The 9522-nt window shown below is 39.2% G+C and overlaps 1 pseudogene; it reads right to left on the reverse strand.

Annotated features, from left to right (window-relative positions):
- Positions 1 to 3613: 3613 nt before the first annotated feature.
- LOC147445347 (uncharacterized) lies at positions 3614 to 8017 on the reverse strand (annotated as a pseudogene).
- Positions 8018 to 9522: the final 1505 nt, after the last annotated feature.

Here is a 9522-nt window from a genome sequence, read left to right on the forward strand (position 1 = left end):
ACCTGTAGATTAGGAGCTGAGGAAACCTCCACGATCGTCTTCTCATATTTTTTCGGCATGTTGAGCCCACAGCTTTAGCAGATAATCACTCACACAGTATTGAACTCACACACAGAGAGGTGAAAATGGAAAAACACCGCTAAGTGAGTATGAGTACTCACCTTGTGAGTCATTTATACAAGTTGATGCCATCTGCAGAAGACGCGCCACCCAGTTGTACCAGCCCCTACAATCGAGGTCGCTAAATGAGGGCAAATCCTCAAGGATTACCCCCAGCGAGAGATCCAGTAGATACAGGCCCTTTCGCGCTAATTCTGCTTACCCAATCGGCTCTGCAGACCCACCCCACAGTACAGGCGGTAGCGTGCAGCAGGAGGCACGATCACTTAATGCAGGGAATAAAAAACCAAACACATAGCATTTTTAATTTATCCTAAAAAAGGTAAAGATAATTTTAAGTTACATGCAAGGACAGGCCATATTGTCCGCCACCTCATGGCCCCAAATAACTATGTATTCCCATAGTCTACACCCGGTCGGAGTTATTGCATCCAGCCTTGGAAGACCATACCCATCTGTTCTCATATAATTCCCCGAACCATACAGTAAGCTCATGTCATGCTAAAAGGTGAGAGATTTAACCACTATTGGGTAGTTTTTTTTAATTTTCATTTTCGTCTCAGAGTCGTAAAGTGGGTTCATAAAAGAGAAAGTGATATTTTACAAAATACCGAGTCCAAAGTAAATTTTCCGAAGCAACTCCAGCTACATTGCATACCCAGTGTAACAAACCCTGCTACATAGCATTTTTTGAACAATGAACAGATAGTATAAAGTTAAATGCACGGACAGCTCATATTGTACACCACATACCCAATTGCAATAGATAGCAATCTATTCCCATAGTCGATACCTAGTCCGCAAATTTGTTACGAGTTTATTGTATTAAGCCTCGGATGATCTTAAATAGTAGGTTTACACCTACTTCCCAACCCTATAGTAAGCTTTATGTCATTCAATTATCTACTAGGGTAAAATATGCGCCGATCTTAATGGTGAGAGTATAATCAGTTTTGGGTAATCTATTTTCTTTCCAATCTGGTCTAGGAGTCAAAAAAAGGTGGGTCTATAAAGGATGGGTGATATTCTTACAAAAACCAAGTCCAAAGTAACATTTTCGGAGTTTAGCATCTTCAGCTAATCTGCTTACCCGGAATATCTAACAAATTATGGCATACAGTCAAGAACAGGTTTTTTCCATAGCAACTGCACATCTTTATCTATCAAGTACATCTACTCGGAGAGCAATCTTACTCCGTTATGAACTTCATTTATTTCCGCAGTTAGGAACCTCAGTTTCCCAAACTAAGTGGTGGACCTATCAGGACCGAGTGACGCGAGTGACTCTTTGGGGTCATGAGCATTTCAAAAACAATATCCGATTGGCGATGGTTGCTGAGGCACTGGGCCTAGGGCCACAGTATTATTACATAGAATATTCAATAAAGCCAGGTTTTTCAGATTGGTTATACCTGCTATCCCAATTTCTACCTTCTCATAAGATTTTCTTGTACCGTAGTTATGGTCATCAACTAAGGGGATATTTTAACAGTACTCCCCGCACTCGGGAATATGGGGTAGTCTTGGCGACTCGTATCCTACCTTTAGCTGAGCGTCCAAACACCTGCTTCTACTGTGACATCTGTTTCTGTGATCATGTAATGGGCGGCATAATAGAGATGTAGATGAAGGGCTCCTCAAATAATCATCACCTAAGCTTTTTTGTCCAGTGAAAAATTTTGTGTGTGTGTGTACACGCGTGCGCGCGTGCGTGGTGATATATGTATGTTTGAAGGAGGGAGATGAGAAGATAGGAGAAAGGGTTTCTCTCTCTCTCTCTCTCTCTCTCTCTCTCTCTCTCTCTCTCCTCAAAATGTGCTTGCACGGGTTTCAATTTTTTTGTCCAAAATGACGTCAACATAAATGTTGGTCTGAGTCAGTATATATACCAACCGTGATATTGATGCTTATACAAACGAGGAAATTTTCTCCAAAAGCGTCGCTAGACCAACGTCGTTAGTACCCTTTTAAGTGCCTTATACTATAAGGTCCTCATGTGTGCATTTATAAAACATCGTGATACAATCTTTTGACGAGTACAATTGAATATTCAAAGGTGCATTAAAAGGCACATATTCTGAAGACACTGGTTGATGATGATGTGTTTTTATCCTTCATTGGGTAGTTAGCAATATCAAGTGCAGATCTTGCAAAAGGTTTTTTCCTGCAACAATAATACGAATGCTTTGTGTAATAATTTATTCGACTCGTAGAACTATGGGACCCTCGATCGAGCATCTAAATTACAAGATTAAGGAAAGGAGAATAGTGAAAAGTTTGGCAAATTTTTTTATACCTTTAAATTTTGTTGAGAAGCCAGCTTATGACTATAACGACCGGGAAGTGAAGGTCGAGTAGAAGGGACAATGTCTGGGAATTGGCAATTCTTCAACAAACAACGATATTGGGTCTGAGAGGATTTTTTCTTACGTCGAAGCAGCTTAACATCGGAGCGCCGCGTTGAGAGGGAATAGAAAGTCAAATGGTCTGTAGTGCTAGTCGAAGGGGAGGTTGTACTGACTGCCTGATGATGATCTGCTAACTTGAACTCATGATGATGAGGGGATATTGACCAACATTCTGAACGTGGGGAAAATCCAGCTGCGTGTGCACCAACGTCCTGTCGCAAGAGACCATCCAAATGAGTAGAGAAGCAAGAGGGCGATGTCGAGCTCTCAATATGTGCGCCGGTGCCCATCAACGATGAGTATAAGTTGCAGTCGCCGTCTGCAGCGTTGAAAATTCGGATTGCTTCCTCGAATGGATCATCGGGCAAAGGGGGGGCTCTATATGGCGGCGAGCGTGGCGGAGTCGAGCTGCTGCTTTCGTCGTCGCTGGAGAAAATGTGGGCATTGTGGACGTTGATGGTCATGGTGCTCATCATGTGATTGCGGTGCATGAGCTTGCAGTTGAGGATATTCACAAGGAACTTTGGACGCATTTCTATATAGCAAAAAAAATATAATTACTAGGCAACTTACTAGATTGAATACACATATCTAGTAAGAGTGCAAACTAGTAATAATGAGAATACTCCTATATGGTTGGAAGCATAATATTATAGCTATATGGGAGTTTTAAGTAACCATATAGCAATATTTCTTACTAGTTTGAGTCGGATTCTCCTATATGGCTGTAGCCATAATATTATAGCTATATGGGAGTTTTAACTAACCATATAGTAAGGAATTCTTCTTTCATCTACATAGTTGTAACCACACAATGCTATCTATGTAGTTGTATTATAATAATCCACATAAATAATCAATTTAACATAACATATACAAAATAGCACATACTCTGTGACTAAAAGAGATAAAGATTAAATAGAAAACTAAAAATGAGCACTTTCATATAGATGTCTCTCAAGAATTCTTACAAAGTCCATCATACAACCATTAGTCTTTATCATTAGCTACTTCTACATCCTTCAAAGAAAGAGAGCCAATCTTTTCAAGTCTTACAATCATCATGCCTTCTAATAAAAGCCAAGCTACCAAATCTTCACACATAGTAGAAGAGCTAGTTTCACACGTTTTTCTACAAAAAAAGGAGTTCGTTTTTTTTTAAGCCATGTAAGTAGGCTTCACAAATGGATACACTTCTTCCACTCTTCTAACCCCAAACCATTTCATCATAATGGTTTCTTGATCTTCTCTAGTGAGTTTGCGTGCCTACACAATAAAGAGTTAAATTAGAGAATATGGTTGCAATCTTTTCGAGAGTAAGCATAAGATATATTTGTAAGATGGAAAACAAACGTGCACTTCCAAGGTAGCCTTCTCATTAGAAACAAAAACATCTTTCTCAACATCCTAAAAAGAGAGACAAGACACATTACTTTAGATTTATTACCATAGTATAAGTGTTTAGAGCCATCAACAAAAAACAAAACAGCTACCTTTGACTTTTGAATCCTCTTGGCTTTTGACCCTTCTTTTTTTTTTGGAAGGAGTTCAGCAAAGTTAGTTGTAGCCTAAGACATAACCCAAGCTTACTTTAATGACATTTATTTAACAAGTTTACAATTAGCATTAGTTTAATAGTATAATTTGAATACCTTCCGTTTTCGAGTACTCTTTCTAGAATGCTCTTCATCGCACCCTTTAGATGCAATTTTTTCAACTTTCTTTAACTTATCCGATATCTACCAACACAAAAAACACAACTTGATATTTTTTACATCTCTAAAAATGTTACACAATGGAAAAAAAACATGAACAAAATCTCACCGGCTTCTCGACTGAAGTTTCATGAGAATTATGACCAGCAGACAAAGACATTGAATCCACATCTCCTAGTGCACTAGAAAAGATATTTTCTTTCATAAAATTTTGATACTCCTAAGCCAACATTTTCACATAAATAAATCATCATGTAGATATGAAATGAGAGAGAGCAAAAGAAGTAGCATGATCTTCATATACCTCATATGCAGCCATATGATTTTCATCATTGTCCCAAGATATTTCTGGAATGTATACATCAGGTTCTTTCTGAATACATAAGACATACACAAAACTTTAAAAAATCTTAAAAGATCGGCATTACACTTGTATAAAGAATAGTATATATCAATTACCAGTGTGGATTCTGAGATGTCTTTATCGCCCTCTACCACATCTACAAAGTTCTCATCATAACTTTGCTTGGAAGCATCCTCGTCCTAATAAAAATTACTCAATAAGAAACTTAATATCAAAACTCTTAAAAATCATTCTATACTATTACCTTTGATGATAATTCTGTCTCTTTCTCTACACCATCATTGTCAAGCTCTTGAACATCATGAGTATCCTTAAAAATGTAACATAACTCAAGAATAAGATAAACATCTACATAGCATATGATTTGAAAGCAAAATAAAAAGATAATACAAAAACTTATACCATTATAGCGCCTTTGCAAGCCTTTTGTTTGGTCCACTTTCTTTTGGGCGCCAATGACTTTATACACCAATTGTAAATGTCGGACTCTTTCCACAAATATTCCACACCATATACTTTCACTGGCTTTAGCTCACCCATCTTGTCTCGGATGATACTCAAAACCATATCTTTACCCTTGCTATTATGTCTCAAATCTGCAATTGGCCCTACCTTTGCAAACCACCCTCGCACCATCCCATAATTTGCACACAACACTCTATACTGACCATGATCCTCTTTTTTAAGAAATTCTCTACCATACAACTTATTGTGCTCTCTATGTTTAGGAGGAGGAGCTCTAAAGACTTGATCATATATGATCCGATCATATGGAAGAGAACTAGTTGAGTTACCAACAACCCTTTTGTTACCCAAAGAGTGATGTTCCCTCCAAGTGTCGAGTAGTTTCACAGTCTCCTCATGAGGAAGTGAAACTAGTTGCTGAAAAATTGACTGTGGAAGATCCATGCGAGCCCTACAAGAGTAGTCGACATATGCAGATAAGATAGACTCCAAAAAGTTTCAATTTGTGCCACTTGAGATATAACTCGAACAATACAAAAAGTTAAGATGAAAATAAATCATAGAGAGAACAATGCTCAACCATATAATAAAATTCAAACCACAAAATCATTTACTTCTCTAATAGCAAAATCCTTATGTGATCAAGTACTTTATGAATGTCTTTTTCTCATGTCCTTGACTTATGGACATCTCCATAAAATAGGGATCCATCGATCACTTTCTCCAAGATTTCTAACTTTTTTACGTTTTAGTACAATCCAATCTTTGATTAAAAGAACACAAGAATCCCAATCTCTCCATGTGTTTTCCTCCTCATGAACTTTCCATATATGAGGATCACTTGCATCAGATTTCAAAATAGCAAGCTTTGTGATTTTGCTGTCACATTGTACACATCTTACAACAGCATGCTTGAATTGTATTGTACCATTGTTTTCTAAACGGACTTTGACAATGTCATCATGCTCCAACCACAAGGGTACATTCCCACAATTGCCTTCCATTAGTAGCTTAGCCCTCTGCTTTAGGTCCTTAACTTCATATGCAATCAATCTTTGGCTCCTCGGTAATGGCAATGGGATAAATTTATGAAGCAAAGAATAGATAGGCCGCACACTATCCCAAGTAAATGGAAGCGGTGTTTTCTGAAGAATGCTCATTCCAGTCATTGTATCTATGACTAGTTCCTCTGAATAATTGTCTCCTGTAATACATTGTTTGTAGTAAGTTGCACCAAAAAACATCATTGCTTTCCCATCAAGCTGCATGGAGAAGAAAGAGGTTATGCGAGCTTTCCAATGACCTCTCTCCTCAGACAAGGTGTCTAACGCGTCCACCTTTACAACTACATCATTGCCAATCTTGAAAAGTTCTCCTTTATAGAAGACTTTGTCATATGTTTGTACATCACCAAATGAAAAGATTTCATCATTGATGTTCCAAAAGCTCCTTAAGTAGGTAACCTCCTCAGATGTTGGAACCCTATAATTCCCCCTCCTCTTTGATATTGCAATACCCTTCATAAGAATGTTATCAGTACAAGATGCTCTCTTGCCATACTTTAAGATGTCGTTCCACAACGATCTTGCCTTTCCAATAGAAGTAACGTTGAATAGTCCATCAAGATGTGAAGTGCAGCACTCAATGGAGGCCCCGATTGCACAATCAGCTGCAGTAGTTTGACCCAATACACTATGCAATTGTTGTAGGACTCTATCACAAGGTAGCAGGGCATCTTTATCATGTTGGATTGCTTGGAATACTTTTGTGAAAAACATTCTCAGATAGAATTGTACAAAAGATGCTTCATCATTTATGCTATTTGTTTTGATAGCACTGTACGCTTTCACTAAACGTTCGAACATATAGCACCAATATATGTCATGTAGTCCATGCCGCAAAATATCCTCAAGTAGTTCCCCACTTCCAGCTACATGCTCCAAGGGTGATGAGTTTGCTCCTGAGTATTCCTCCTTTTGGATTCTCCAAGATTGCATCAAGGATTTGATAGCCTGAATGTCAGTAGCCGACATTCCATGTTCTCGACTGTAGCCATAAAAGCTATGTGCTATGTCCACCAACAAGATTCCTAAAGTTTGCATCTCATGCGGAATACCATCTACGACTCTTAGAATATATGGTAGACACCACTGCATAAACTTTTGATTCTCTTCCGCCTTGAAGGATTCATAATAGACACTTGGTGAGTTTGGCCACCGACCATAGCGAATAGATGCTGGTGCCAATTTTGTAACAGTCAAAGTGGCTTCATCAATATTTTTCTTCACTAAAGAATCTGCATTCTGGAATAAGTGTGCAATATACTTCTTGAAAACATTTAGAGACAAGGTGTGCATTACATCAAAAACCAAGTCAAGAGAGGGGTCAAATCCATATAAGTCAAAGAGTCTCCAAAGTATTGACTCCCCTGATAAACCAGCTTTCTTCCAAATCTCGTCCTTCTCAGCAAAAGTACAACACCTCTTTGCCTCAGCTATGGCATGAACCATCTCGTTTGTTGTTCTTGCAACTGGTGGGTATCTGACTTGTAAACAATTTTCATTGTAAATATACCTCCCTTCTAGTCCAGGCCTATCTCTTGCAAGTGATGCATGTGGCTTATCTCTCCTGCAGAACTCTTGTCCCCCATTCTTGAACAAGCCAATCTTGCATTGGGCCGGATGGTCTCCGGTAACCATCATAACCATAATTCGTATCTTACAGAATTTAGATTCCACCCTCGTATCATCAAAGATGTTTTCTAGTGGATACTCATATAATACATCCACTCCATCAATATAAAGTGATTCCAACTCATCCACTAATGGTTTCAGAAATGATCCGAAGACATCGCCGGAAGACTTAATAATCTTTTTGCAGCTTTGTGGAATAAACAAGACTGGCATGATATCCATAGAGTTTTGTTTTCCAGCAATGAGCACCATAATCTCCACAACCCCACAACTTTTTTGTGTGGTTCTTGAAGTTTGAAACCCGTCCCAATGCAACAAGAGAGCTATATTTCTAGGGTCACCCTGATTATGCACACCAACAATCAGAGTAAGTAAGGACATTCAGTGTATATTTTGCTAAGAAAAAGAGGAAGATAGACATCATTACCTTGCACAACCTTTTCTCACATTCGATTTCTTCCTTGCATTCGGAGCAGATAAAAGTGTACACTGCTCGATCAGCATCCCATGCATCTTCAAGTTTTTGAGAGCGTTTGTCAAAGGGAAAAGTCGTGTAAGACTTCTTACATCCAGGTGTAGAGCAAACAACTGGCAGCTCATATGTTGACAATGGGTCCCAAAAGTTCTTCACTCCTTGGAATATTGTTCCATCCCAAAATTCCTTTATATGCCTTCCCGTAGAAAATGCATCCCCCTTACACCATTGATTTTTATGGCGCCACAAACTCAATAGCTCATGACAAAAGGTTCTACTCCTTGTAAGAAGCTTCAGTTGAGGTCCTACTGGAATATAATCAAAAGCAAGCATTGACTTTCTTGGCTTTGTGCATACTCTGCACTTTTCACAGCAAGTAATACAGTCACGTTTAAGCTTTTTGGAGTTTGAAGCACCTGAACAGGCACACCTTAGAACCTCTCCTACAAAGTTGTCCTCTATACTTGGGTATAGAAGTTCTGGTGCGTGCTTTGCTCCATTACTTCCTGTACAAATACGATAACGAGAGGCAGGAGAAGGGAGCTTGAGCAGCAGCTCGCACGGCTAACTGTCGATTGGCGCGGTGCAGCTCGACTGCTAAATGCAGGGCGCCATGGATGCAGCTAGCTTCGCAAGTTGCAATTAGTAAAGCGGTTAGGTTTCCCGCGTGTAGAAAGATGTGCTGGCGATAGCGATAGGGTAGAGAGAGAGAGAGAGAGAGAGAGAGAGAGAGAGAGAGAGAGAGAGAGAGAATGAATGAAATGAAATAAAATGTTAATATAGCTGGCCTCTTCAAAAGGTCCTTTTTTTAATATTGATGGATCTAATCCAATGCCTTGGTATAAAAAAAACTGACATAAAGTGAGACTAAAATCATCATCATCAATGCCCGAGGACACCGGCATCGGGTCAATGTCCGCCAATGCAAATAGTCGTATTGAGCGTCTCCCATATATGTCGTTCTAGAATTGTCATGATCCTCTATGGAGCCTCCATTGATGTTGTGGTCTCCCTCGTATACATAGGCATCGAGCTCTCTAAGCTCAATGGCTCAATCAACTAATATACCTCTGGTATAAGTTGGCTCTGAAGTGCTCTAAAGGAATCAGTGATCTCCCTCTATTCAAGATGTAAACTACTACTCAATTCAGGTGTGAACGTGGGCCTTCTCCTACGAATGGGTGCATTCACCTCTTCGAGCTGTGATCTTACACTTTGGGGCTTGTCAGAGTTGGGTAACTATGGTACACAATTGTGATTTTGGATACAACCCACACATGAG

This window comes from Adiantum capillus-veneris, chromosome 12 (assembly GCF_014529385.1).
Source record: "Adiantum capillus-veneris isolate H3 chromosome 12, ASM1452938v2, whole genome shotgun sequence".
NCBI lineage: Eukaryota > Viridiplantae > Streptophyta > Polypodiopsida > Polypodiales > Pteridaceae > Adiantum > Adiantum capillus-veneris.